General features: G+C 32.9%; 1 long non-coding RNA gene across 1 annotated transcript in view; it reads left to right on the top strand.

Moving 5' to 3' along the window:
• Nucleotides 1-13,681, top strand: part of LOC149132886 (uncharacterized) — a 105,717-nt gene extending 92,036 nt beyond the window's left edge. Inside the window, exon 3 of the long non-coding RNA XR_016244118.1 lies at nucleotides 12,578-13,681. This is a non-coding gene — a long non-coding RNA (uncharacterized LOC149132886). The remainder of the gene's footprint in view (nucleotides 1-12,577) is intronic.
• Nucleotides 13,682-14,154: the final 473 nt, after the last annotated feature.

Here is a 14,154-nt window from a genome sequence, read left to right as displayed (position 1 = left end):
CACTATTGCTTGACAACTGATGCTGGTGTGTCTACATACCCGGAACTTAGCAGTTCAGCAAAAATGACCGATAGAATAAGTACTGGGCTTACAAAGAATAAGTCCTTGGGTCGATTTGTTCGACTAAATGCAGTGCTCCAGCATGACCACAGTCACATGACTGAAACAAATAAGAGAGAATAAAAGAAATAGAGATGGCTTTATCCAATTTCCTGGATCTCTAGAAACACACACGGAGGAAGAACCATGTTAGTAAAACTGAATAAACCAACAATCACACCAATGGCAGTGCCCAAGCATGGCCACAGCCTCTGGTTGAAGCAAGTATAATTAAAAGTAAAATTACACACAATTTGCCTTTGCTTCTAGTTATCTATGAGTCTTTTAAAATTACTATATCTTTTCATTTTAATTGTTTTCAATGTCTTATTTCAATTATAATTTAAATTCTTTGTTTAAATTCATTATTTTTTGTTACATTTTTGTTTTTTTTACTTTTTAATAAGCCATTTTATATATTTCCCATATTTTGTTTATTGATTTTGAAAAAATAAATTAATATTTATTTCACTATTAAAAGTTTTTGTATGATTTTTAAAAAAATGTATGTATTCATATCTTCATTAAGTTTATCATATTTTATTATTTTCTTCTTTTCCTCAATTTTTAAAAGAAATATGTATTATATTTATAATTATATATTTTTCATTATATATTTTTCTCTTCTTGTTTTACAATTATTTTAAAAATTTGTTTTAATGCTTTCATTTTTGTCATTTCATTTTTGACAGTTCTTCTTCTTCTTATTATTATTATTATTAAGGTGGCGAGTTGGCAGAACCATTAGCATGCTGTGCAAAATGCTTAGCAGCATATTTCATCTATCCTTATGTTCTGAGTTCAAATTCCACCGAGGTTGACTTTGCCTCTCATCCTTTTTGTGGTAGGGTGTCGATAAAATAAGTACCAGTGAAACACTGGGGTCAATGTAATAAATTCATCCTCTCTTCTAAAATTGCAGCCCTTGTGGAAAAATTTGAAACCATTATTGTTATTATTATTATTATTATTATTATTAAGGTAGTGAGCTGGCAGAATTGCTAGCACATCAGGTGAAATGCTTAGTGGTATTTCATCAGTCTTCAAGTTCTGAGTTCAAATTCTGCTGAGGTTGACTTTGCCTTTCATCCTTTCGGGGTCGATAAATTAAATACTAGTGAAATCTTAGGGTTGATTTAATTGATTAGTCCCCTCCCACCAAATTTCAGGCTTTGTGCCTATAGTAGAAAAGATCCTTATTAGAATTAGTATTAAGAAATGCAGTGAGCTGGCAGAAATGTTAGCATGCTGGGCGAAATGCTTAGCGGTATTTCATCTGTCTTTACGTTCTGTGTTCAAATTCCCCCGAGGTCACCTTTGCATTTCATCCTTTTGGGGTCGATTAAATAAGTACCAGTTATGCACTGGGGTTGATATAATCAGCTTAATCCGTTTGTCTGTCTTTGTTTGTCCCCTCTGTATGGAGCCCCTTGTGAGCAAAAAAGAAATAAGAAACATTAGCATGCTAGGCAAAATGCTTAGCACCATTTCGTCCATCTTTACGTTCTGAGTTCAAATTCCGTTGAGGCTGACTTTGCTTTTCATCCTTTTGGGGTCAATAAATTAAGTACCAGTTGAACACTGGGGTCGATGTAATTGACTTACCCACTCCCCAAAATTACTAGTCATGTGCCAAACTTTGAAATCATCATCATCATCATCATCATCATCATCATTGTTGTTGTTGTTATTATATTCCTCTTAAATATTTTTGGAGTAGTTATAGTTGAAATGTAAGACAAATGCGTCTTTCTTCCCTCTTTGTTGCTAATCTGTCTTTCTCTTGAATTAGTTAGCATCATGGGCTATTTCAGAATCGGAAGGAATGTTTCCTTCTTTTAGAATTCTTTGTATGGACCAAAATTCCATCTATTTTAACAAACCAAAGAATTTCTTTATTTGTGAATCTGCAAAAAAAAAGAAAAGCCCCAAAAAATAGATATCATAATAATGATGATGATGATGATAATAATAATAATAATGATATAATGATGATGATGATGATGATGATTATAATAAATAAGAATAAATAAATAAATAAAAGTAGAAACTTTTAATTTAAAAGAATAAATAAAAAGAATTTTGTAAAGAAGTCTGACGAGAAAAAGTAAAAGCAGGAGTAGTAACGATTAGAGAGGTAGGAGGCTGATTAGACAAGGGGGAGAAAGACAGAATTAGAGACAGATAGAGAGTAAGTACAAGAGAGGTGAAGAGAAGGAGAGAGAAAAGGGGGGCAAAGACATTTAGGAGAAAGGAGCACAATGAGAAAGTAATAAATACATGTGTGTGTGTATGTATGTGTGTGTGTGTGTTTGTCTGTGTCTGTCTCTGTGTGTGTATTTGCATCTATGAGTTTGTGAATGTGTATATGAGTGAGCATTCATATGCATGTGTATATATGTGCCAATATATGAATGTAAGTATTTATGTATGTATCTATGTATGTATGGATGGATGCATGCATATATCTATGTAAGTCTGTGTGTGCGCGTGTTTGTGTATATGTATACAAATTGTATTTACATGTGAATATTAGTGGGAGTGGATGGGGGCAGTGAGCTGGCAGAATTGTTAGCACAGTCGGCAAAATGCTTACTGGCATGTTGTCCATCTTCACATTTTGAGTTCAAATTCCACTGAAGTCAGCTTTACCTTTCATCTATTTGGGAGTTAATGAAATAACTACCAGTTGCATACTGGGTTCAATATAATCAACTTACCCCCCACCAAAATTGAAAGTCTTGTGCTAAAATTCAAAATCAATATTAGTGTGTGTGTGTGTGTGTTTGTGTCTAAATATGTCTGTATATTTATGTATGTATGTATATATATATATATATATATATATATATATATACACATGTATATATACATACATATACACACACATATATATATATATATATGTGTGTGTATATATATATATATATATATATATATATATCCACATATATATAGATATATATATCCAAGCAACCTCCAGGAGTGTCTTCGGATTTAATTGTCCCCTGGTTGCTTAGACACTTCAGCCTAGCCCTTTAATGTTTAAGCAATCCTATCATATATATATATATATATATATAAAATAGTTCAAATTTACAGAAAAACAAAAGACAAAGGCATGTATAGGGACAATGAGCAGGTGTATTAGTTTGACTCTCATATGTATATGTGTGTCTGTGTGCAAGCGTATGTCCGGGCATCTACAAGTGTGTGCATTAATATGTGGATGCATCTATCTATATATTATCTATGTGTATTTATGTGTATTTGTGAGTGTTTCTATGTGTGTGTGTGTCTGGGTGTGTAAGTTTTTGTATGAGTATATGAATATATATGTATGTAAGAATGAGAGAATGTGCCTCTGTGTGTGAGGGAATGTATGCATGCATGTGTATGTCAGTACGTGTGAATCAATATATATTTATACAATATATATATGTATACATAAACATACATTGATAAAGTAATGTGTGCATGTGTCTATATATGTAAGACAATGTATGTGTGTGTGTATGCTTAAAAGTAAATTGAGGATTATAGGTGCAACAATATGAGTGAGGGAGAACGACAGAGAGAGGCAGGGAGAGAAAGACAAAGAGAGAGAGAGAGAAAGAGAGAGAGGGAAAGAAAAACAGAGAAAATGAAGGAGGAAGTGTATAAGAAGCAAAGATTTATAAAGAAGAGAAAGAAAACAATGGCTAGAGGTAGGGGAAGAGGAGAGAAATATTGGGAGGACATGGAGGAAAGGAAGGAGGAAGAGGATGAGAAGGAAGCCTAGGGAAAAGAAAAGGTGGAGCAAGAAATGGAGAATGGGGGTTGAAAGAAGAGGACAAAAAAACAGAGAGGAGAGGGAGGAGAAAGTGGGGAGAGGTAAGAGAAATGAGAGAGTAGAGGTGGGAGAAGAAGGAGGGTGGGAAGAAGGAGATGGGAAGGAGGAAGATGTGAAGAAGAATTATAGATACTAAAATATGAAAGTGAAAATTATAGGGAGAAGGGGTAATAAAGATAACGACTGAGGGTGGGGGAGAGAATTATGAGGAATAAGAGCAGAACTGGGGAAGAAGTGGGAAACGAGAAGTGAAAGAAGAGAAATGGAGAGAAATAAGAAGAAATATTAAAGAAAACGATAAAAAAGATCTAGTTCAAATAAGGGAAGGAAAATGTCAGAAAGTAATAGAGTTGAAACGTGTGTGTATAAATACATGTGTATACACATCTGTGCATACACGCACGCACACACACACACACACACATATATATATAAATGATTTTGATTTTTTTTTTAAATGCCAAAACAATTCAAGTTATAAGAAATAACACAGATTGATAGTTTCTCCTTTTACCTTGTATTTCAATATTTCGCGCTTAGGATCCCTTTTTCACGAAATAGTCAGAGTAATGGTGTTATGAGCTTACAAAACAGAGAAGTCAGCTCACCGCACAATTTCTCTGAAAATTTCTTGAAGAAGGGGTCCTAACCATAGAATATTGAAATACAAACAAAAAGTTCAAACATTTGACTTGTATTACTTCATATAACTGCCATTACTTTGGTTTTAAAAAAGTCAAAATAATTTTTTTTTATATCAATGCTCCTTGAAAATTGTATATAAATATATATCATTGCTATAATGCAAAAGTGTCACAAGTTCAGAATGTTGCTCTTTCAGAAAACGACAAAAAGTTCCACCATTCCATAGCAAAACCATTGTACTACACTTTGACAATTGTTTTGATATGTTGACATCTGAAGCAGGTGGAAATACGATAGTTTGACCAAAAGAATCAGCTATTGTAAGCAAAAATAAATATTGAAAAAAACGCATTCGGCCAAATTTGGACATACAACAGCTTAAGGTAATAGCAACAATATGTACATTTTTCTGAGTATAAGTGTGACTTGAATGTGCACATGCATGAGCAAGTGTGTATATAGGAATATACACACTTGCTCATGCATGTGCACATTCAAGTATATATGTGCTCATGCATGTGCACATTCAAGGAATATATATATATATATATATATATATATATATATATATATGGGAGAATTTACGAATATATATATATATACATGTGTGTGTGTGTATAAATATACATGTCTACATATTTATATAAACACAAATATAGAATTAACTATGCATGTTTTCATTACTCCTTAATTTCAAATGCAGATACATATATATGTATGTGTATATATATATATATATAAAAGATAAAAAAGAGTGAAAAAACTACAGAAGGCTTGTGTAAATAAGGAAACTCACCTCACTGAGAAAAAAATATTAAAAAAAACCTAACATTCTATTCGTTCTAAACCAAATCATGTTAAATTAATCAAAATCTATCTCCAACATTTTCGATTATCTCCCTTATACCGGAAAAATCCCTGATTACATCCCCCTATCTAGAACTTCATATTGTACACCGGAGCGAAGACATGTTACGATACAGGTAGAGAAATTTGAAAAGAAAATACGAAACCGGTTATTTGTCCAAATACAATGTTTCTATACTCAAAATTTTCTAACATTTTTCTAACATAACGATTTAAATATATACTTTAACCATATAACACAAGCCTTCTGTAGTTTTTTCACTCTTGTTTATCTTTTATACATCCAACCACGTGCTGTCACATACCAACTCTCTCACCTATATATATATATATATATATATATATATATATATACACATACCATTTTTATGAATTCTATCTTGAAGCAGATAAATGCTATGAATAATAGCATGCAAATTTTGGGTTGTAAAACCCCTTTGGACAGAAAAGGTTAAGGCTGTCAAAGCCAACTTTTAATGATGGCTTAGCTCACCAAAACTTTTAAGTCACTGTCAATAATATTTTTGCTTAAAAATAATAGATTTGTAGTCTAAAAAATATAAAGTAACCCTTAGGATTAATGTAAAATTGTTTTAATTATAACTAAACATAAAAACGAACTTTATACATACATACATACTTACATATACATACATACATGCACATATATATAAGGCCCAAAATTGTAAGGACCTTTTAGATATTGACTGATGAGGGATTAGCAAGAAATTTTCCATTGTTATGTTTTCGTTAAATTTTCCTTTTGTTGTGTTTTTGTTAAATTTTTGAAATATATATATATATATATATATATATATATATATATAAAGTAAAAAGGAAGAGTACGTACAGTTAGGCAGCTCTTTAATAGCTACAAATGTTTCGATACATACAGATCTTCGTATATACAGGATTTAAAGTTTAAATTGAATCATTTACCGATTTATCTGTATAAGAAGAACTATATGTATCTCCTCAAGCGATACTCAGTTGCTGTCTCCGTAAGCAAAATTTAGATTTCCATGCTTCAACATCCATGGCTTCTTCCTTGAAACTAACAAACGCTGACGGTTTCAATTCGTTCAATATGAGTGAGCTATCACGTTGGACATGAGCTGCAATGTGCACATTGTCTGTTTATTTATTCAGTTTCAACATGTTATTCTGCACATGCCAAACTGTCCCATTACGCAGAATACATTCATTCATTAGCTCAAACTTATACAATCACTTACACACCGATATACCGTACATCACTGAGTGTTTCCATACAGACACTCACACGCAGACACGTACACACATACATGCATATATATAAAATATATGTATATATATTCAGATGCACACACACATACATATACTCACTTACATATCAATAAACACATTCACATCTATACATTGACGCTTATATATTTATCTACTCATTTTCATGTAGATAGTTATATCTACATTGTTATATCGCTGAAAGTTTCTTTCCTTTTGGGTTATATCCATTTTCCTCCGATCTTTCCTCTGTACCTCAGGTTTTCCCATTTTTCTTGTTATTCGTTTGTTGATGTCATTCGAATTAACTGTGTGCTCTATCTTATTTGTGTTTGTGTTAGTGTTATTTGATGTTTCATTATCTACAAACTTGATTCTCTCTTTATATCCGGCCCTAGCTAACGCTTCATTGTAATATTCTGCATGTTGTGTGAATATTTCTTCCAATGCTGATAATCATGATATTCTGGTAGCTACGTTCTTAATTATACTTTTGATTATTTAAGGTGGATGGTTGGAATTAACATTTATGTATCTTAAGCATTCATTAGGCTTGTTGTTTGGTTCGTACATGCCATTTTCCAAATTGAAAGTCGCGTCTAAAAAGTTTTCTTTACGATAATTACCGTCTAGGGTAATAGAAAGGCCGAAACGTCTAAAAAATTCCCGGAGTTCTTTTCTATATCTTTCAATCTTAACTATCGAAACATTTGTAGCGATTAAAAAGCTGCATAACCGTACTTACTCTTCTTTTTTACTCTTTTACTTTTAATTTTTTATTTTCACACACGAGGAATACCTACGGGTGAACAAGCTCTATTTGTACTCTTATATGTTCTTAACAGAACACACTTCAATATATATATATATATATATATATATATATATATATATATATATATATATATATATATATATATATATATGTATGTGTATATATAGGTGCAGGCATGGCTGTGTGGTAAGAAGGTTGCTTCCCAGCTACAGAGTCCTTGTTTCAGTTCCACTGTGTGGCACCTTGGGCAAATGTCTTCTACTATAGCCTCATGCCAACCAAGGCCTTGTGAGTGGATTTGATAGACAGAAACTGGATGAAGCCTGTCGTATATATATATATATATATATATATATATATATATGTATGTATATATATCTATGTATGTGTGCCTTTGTGTCTGTGATTGTTCCCTCCACTGCTCGACTACTGGTGTTGGTGTGTTTGCATCCCTGTAACTTACCGGTTCAGTAAAATAAGTACTAGGGTCGATTCATTCAACTAAAAATTCAAGGTGGTACTCCAGCATGGCTACAGTCTAATGACTGAAACAGGTAAAAGATAAAAGATATATACACATATATATATGGTTAATGAGAGAAGGAAGATGTGAGAATTTTTATTAATCACTACAATTGTTTTGACCCATCTAGCATTGATTCCTCATGTGTGGGATACTTAACAACTAGATCGGGAGCATCTGGCAGTGCAGATGTTTCTCTTCAGGTGATAAATAGATATAACTCATTAGAATAATAGTTTCGCAATGTATCTTCTCAGTTCATGTAAAGAAAAGCAGCAGATTAAAAGATATAGCTTTATTTATATAGAAGATCAATAATAGAATAATATAAAGTATATATAGGCTTAGTACAATCAACAGGAAAAAAATTGAAAATATGAGTATATATACATTCTTATAATTTTTAATCAGCAGCAATAATATATTGGCCCAAAGGGTGAGAGTTTCATGACTGGGCCTTATCAAAATGATTTCAAATAGGAGTGGCTGTGTGGTAAGTAGCTTGCTTACCAACCACATGGTTCTGGGTTCAGTCCCACTGTGTGGCACCTTGGGCAAATGTCTTCTACTATAGTCTCGGGCCGACCAAAGCCTTGTGAGTGGATTTGGTAGACGGAAACTGAAAGAAGCCCATCCTATATATGTGTGTGTATATGTTTGTGTGTCTGTGTTTGTCCCCCCAACATCAATTGACAACCGATGGTGGTGTGTTTATGTCCCTGTAATTTAGTGGTTCGGCAAAAGAGACCGATAGAATAAGTACTAAGCTTACAAAGAATAAGTCCTAGGGTCGATTTGCTCGACTAAAGGCGGTGCTTCAGCATGGCCATAGTCAAATGACTGAAACAAGTAAGAGTAGTATAAAAGTTGAATTTTAGGTCATTTTTTAAGGTCAAATTTATGGAGTCAACTATTACATGGATCCTATTTTTGAGTTGATGTGTTTGTACATATGTGTGTGTGTGTGCATGTATGTCTCTGTGTGTGTTTGTGTATATTTGAGTGTATTGTAAAGATCTTGTCGATTAGGACTCCAACTTTTACATAATGGTATATTCAACCAGCAATTGAATAAGCAGGTTAGGCAACTCTCAATGTCTCAGTCAACTTGAATTTTTCAATAGATTTGATTCTACTCTCACTATTGAGTGACCCCCATCAGTAAGAGTGTTTATACTATTCTGAAACTAGCTTTAAAAATAACATCACTTTAATATATACATCCATCCACCCATATATATATATATATATATATATATATATATATATATATATATATATATACATACATATACACATAGAAGCATATACATGAAATAGGTGCCTGTGTGTGTATGTGCCAGTATCCAAATTTGATATCCAATTTTCTCACAAAAAGCAACAACAAAAGTATTTCCAATCTTAAGTGCTTATCAAGTAAAAAAAAGAGGAAAAAACACACCAAAGTACTTATTTTCCTTGTTAATGTCAACAAACAAACACACATGCACACACATATGGGTGCAAAAGAGTTCTTGTGTTGTTTTGATGTAAAGTTCAGGGAATTTAAAATCCATTGATATAGCATGGTTAAGCGGAATTTAATATTTCAAAAAACCCACCTCGGTACCAGATATTTTGTGACGATATTAGAGACCAATTCCATCAGGTACATCAAACAAGAACGTTATCTATGTATTCCAACTTCACATTCTTAAAAGGGAAAGCTTTTACTTAAGTACACAGACGCTAAAGTTTTAAGTTAATGCATATATGTATGTATATATGTGTGTATTTATGATTGTAATGGATGTATATATATATGTATTTATTATGTATGCATATATATATATATTTATTTATGTATCTATATATGCACGTATAGATGTATAGAGGTATGTAGACAAGTATCTAAGTATGTTTGAGTGCTATTATGTATGTATGTATGTATATGAGTGTATTTATGTATAAATATAAGTATGTATATATATATATATATATGTATATATACATGTAAGTGTGTTTGGCATGTATGTAAATGTATGTTTGTGCATGAGTGTGTCATCTATTTATGTATATAACTGTGTATGTAAGTGTGTTCATATTTATGTACATATTTATGTATGATGACAAGTGCAGATAGATGTGTGTGTATACATTTTTTATGCTTGTATGTTTGTAAGTATATATACATACACACACACAAACACACACATACATACTATGTATGTATGTATGTATGCTTGTGTACCAGTATTATATTGCAAGCATAGTAACAGTGTTATACTAAACACCATCATAAGGTACATTTAAAATTCATTTTAACATATATATGCCATAAAATTTAATGACGATATATACTATGTTTATATATAGGGCAGAACATGAGAATGCAATAGAAAAACAGTGTACATGCATTTATTAATATACCATTTAACTGCTTATACATACATCCATACTTGCATGGAGAACAGTTTTGAAACTTGAAGCTTCTCTAACCCTCATTATGTATTTACTCTTATACTAATAATTATTAGTGCACTTGGTATACAAAATGGCTAAATGATAATCTGGAAAAGCTAGGATTTTGAAGCAAGCCATGGAGTAATATGTACTTTAGAGATATGATTTGTAAGTGGAACTATAAATGTATGCAAGAATTTCTTAAAGTTTGCATGTGGCAATTATTGTTGTTAATATGCAAATTTTAACCATGGAGCTTGAATTTCTTTGTTTGAAACCAGTCTTCTGTTTCTAGGGAGAATTCTAATAAATAAGTAAGTAAACAAAAGAAAGTGAAGTTATACATACGTATTACACATATATACTTACATATATACAGGGTAGGTCATAATGATGGGACACATTTTAAATGCTAGAAACTTGGATTTTAAAAATGACATAGAGTATTAATTCAAGATTCTAGCATTTAAAATGTGTCCTCTGTATAAGGTCATTAGCATAGAAGAGCTGCTAGGGGCAGTCTGTCTTAATAAATTCTTTTGTTATTGCCTGGAGGACTATGATGAACAAGAGGGAGCTGAGGATCAATCCTTGGGGAACCCCTTGGTGAACTGTACTCATTGTCAACCCTCACCTTACTGGTAGTGTCCCTGTACAAGGCTTTTACAGCTCTCACCAACCACTTTACTATCCCTAGTTTCCACTTTGACCACCAGATAAGGGATCAAGGGACCCTGTGAAAAGCTTTCGCCAAGACAACAATAGCCAAAGACAGAGGTTTATCTTGGCTAGGTATTTCTCCTGCAGCTACCTTGCCAGAAATATAGCATCAGTGGTGCTTCTCCCTGGTGCAAAACCAAACTGCATCACATCTAGACTAATTCTCACCCTAATTAGTTGGGCAATGACCCTCTCCGCAACTTTCATAACCTGATCCAACAATTTGATACCTCTGTAATTATTTCTGTTTAAGGCATCACCTTTACCTTTGTAGCAGTTTGACTCTGGTGCTGCTACATCAGTCATTAGGTATGACTCCTTCGTAAGCCACCTGATTTACAATACAGGTGACTAGACCATAACCTACACCACCAGATATTTTAAGCATCTCAGCAGTGATTCCTGAAGGACTGGGGATTTTCCTCTCTTCATATCCTTAATTGCTTTAGCTACCAAGGTACTGTGGATTCGGGTAGGTGGTCCCTCAATTGGGTCAACATTTGGCAAACTCTGCTCCTCCCATTCATTCTCCACATTCAGCAGTCTTTCATAATGGCATTTCCAAGTTTCTTTCTTTGCAGAATCATTAAATGCAAGTGTAGTAAGTGTACCATCAGCCATATGGATATGTTGCTCTCCTTTGACATCACGATTTTCTCTCACACACTGTCTTGCAATCTGAAACACTTCAGTTCTTTGGTCCTCACATCGCTGAACATAGGCAAACTTCTTCTTTTCTGCTTCTCTCTTGGCTAGATGATGATGATGAAAGAAATAAAAGTAGAAATTTTTAATTTATAAGAATAAATAAAAAGAATTTTGTAAAGAAGTCTGACTAGAAAAAGTAAAATATATATATATATATCTGCGTGTGTGTGTATTATATTATATTATATATATATATATATATATATATATATATATATATATATATACATATATATATATATATATATGTAATACATGCACAGACCCAAAGACACATGCATACACACACTACACACACTCATACATACTTACACACATACATATATTCATACATCATATATACATACACATATTCATACATCATATATACATACACACCTACTTGTGTATACACACACACACACACACACACACATATATATATATATATATATGTATATATAAATACATATATATACAAGTTCATACATAGATACATCCATGCGAACCTATACACACACACATTCATATATAACTTACATACATCCATACTTATACACACCCATGCAAACATTCATGCATACACACACATACCTATATATATGCATATGTACACACACACATACATATATACATATACAGTGACATATGAGAGGGGTTTTTATTAGCCAATCCTTAATTTTTTTAAAATTCTTTTCTAATTAAATCTTTTCTTTTCTTTCAGGTCCATATACGAGTTTAATTATGTCTTTGCATAATTATGTGACTTGTATTTCATAAAACACATCTGTGGAAACCGTTGAGAAACAAAAACATTAGGAATTTACACATGGGCAAGTGATTGTTAAGGATCAGTGGTGGCTCCAGTTGGGAAATAGCTCAGTATTTTAGTATTATTCATCAAACAAGGAATAACATAACCAAGAGGTGGATTAACAGAAGGGTATTGCTGTTTAAAGAAGAAATTTTGGAGGGCATGGAAAGATTCTGATTGGGCAAAGATTGTGGTTAAGAGGGAAGTTATTTAACATTGGTACGCAGGCATGTTTGGATGGTTAAAAAGTTCATGTTGCAAATATGTTGTGCTAAGTTCAATTTCATGACATGTTACCTTGAGCAGTCTCTTCTACTATAGCTCTAAGTTGATCAATGCCTTGTGCATGAACTAGATGGAAACTGTATGGAAGCCTGTTGTATATATGTGAGTGTCTGTGTGTATATGCTTGTGTTTGTGTTTGAGTTTGTTCTACACCTCTAGTTGACTACCAGTGTTGGTTTCTTTACTTAACTTAGTGGTTCATCAAAAAATTAATGGTAGAATAAGCACCAAACTTAAAATAAGCAATGGTGTCGATTTGTTCGACTGAACCTTTCAAGGTGGTGCCCCGGCATGGCCGCAGTCCAATGACTGAAATAAGTAAAAAATAAGAGCTAACATTGCTAGCTCTATGGGAATGTTGCTGTATTGAGTAAGAACAGTATTAAAAGACCAAGAGTTGCTTTGATTCCAAAAGTTGGTAAACCAGAAGTTTTCAATAGGTTAAAGAGGTCTGCAACAAGAACAATTAGTTTCGGTCATTAATAATATGGTCTGATGAGAGTAAATTCTACAAATGTTTCAATTCAAGGTGTGTGTGTGTGCGCTGTAACAAATACAATGTGGGGGTTGGATTATTTGAAGGTTAATCAAAGAAGAACTGTTAAGGAAGTTTCTCTCTACCACATTCCCTCACAAGGTACATGTCAGCCCAGAGCTATAGTAGAAGACATTTGCCCAAGATGCCATGCAGTGGAACTGAACCCCAAGCCATGTACTTGGAAAGCATGCTTCTTAACTACACAGCCAGCTACACACCTCACACCATCAAGTGGATCATCATGGAACAATCTGTGCCATGCATTAATGGATCAGAGAGATACAGGCTTTGTTTAGACAAAAGATCTCATATCCTTTTTAGATCCAAGAACTGCCTTGAACTAATAAATTCCAGGTTTGAAATTGTTATTAAATATAAGCATCTGGACAAATTTTTCTTATTGTACTGGAAACTATCACCCACCCTGTAGGTTCACAGACATTGACCTTTCCCTGTTGAATTCATTTATACCAACTTGATTTATATCAACAATACTAATGCTAATAAAAACAGGTCAAAGTGTGCAAATCTTAATTTTCTTTTTCCTCATTCCACATTTTTCTTTTACCTTCCTCTTGCCCTTTCTCATGTTTTCTCAAAGACCAGACATGTTATATATCTGAGTCTGAAAGATTGCTTGGAAACATATACAAGGTTGTCAGAT

This window comes from Octopus bimaculoides, chromosome 13 (genome assembly GCF_046866305.1).
Source record: "Octopus bimaculoides isolate indiv1 chromosome 13, ASM4686630v1, whole genome shotgun sequence".
Lineage (NCBI taxonomy): Eukaryota > Metazoa > Mollusca > Cephalopoda > Octopoda > Octopodidae > Octopus > Octopus bimaculoides.
The sequence above is the reverse complement of the archived record's forward strand: the minus strand, read 5'-3'. Positions and strand labels throughout refer to the sequence as shown.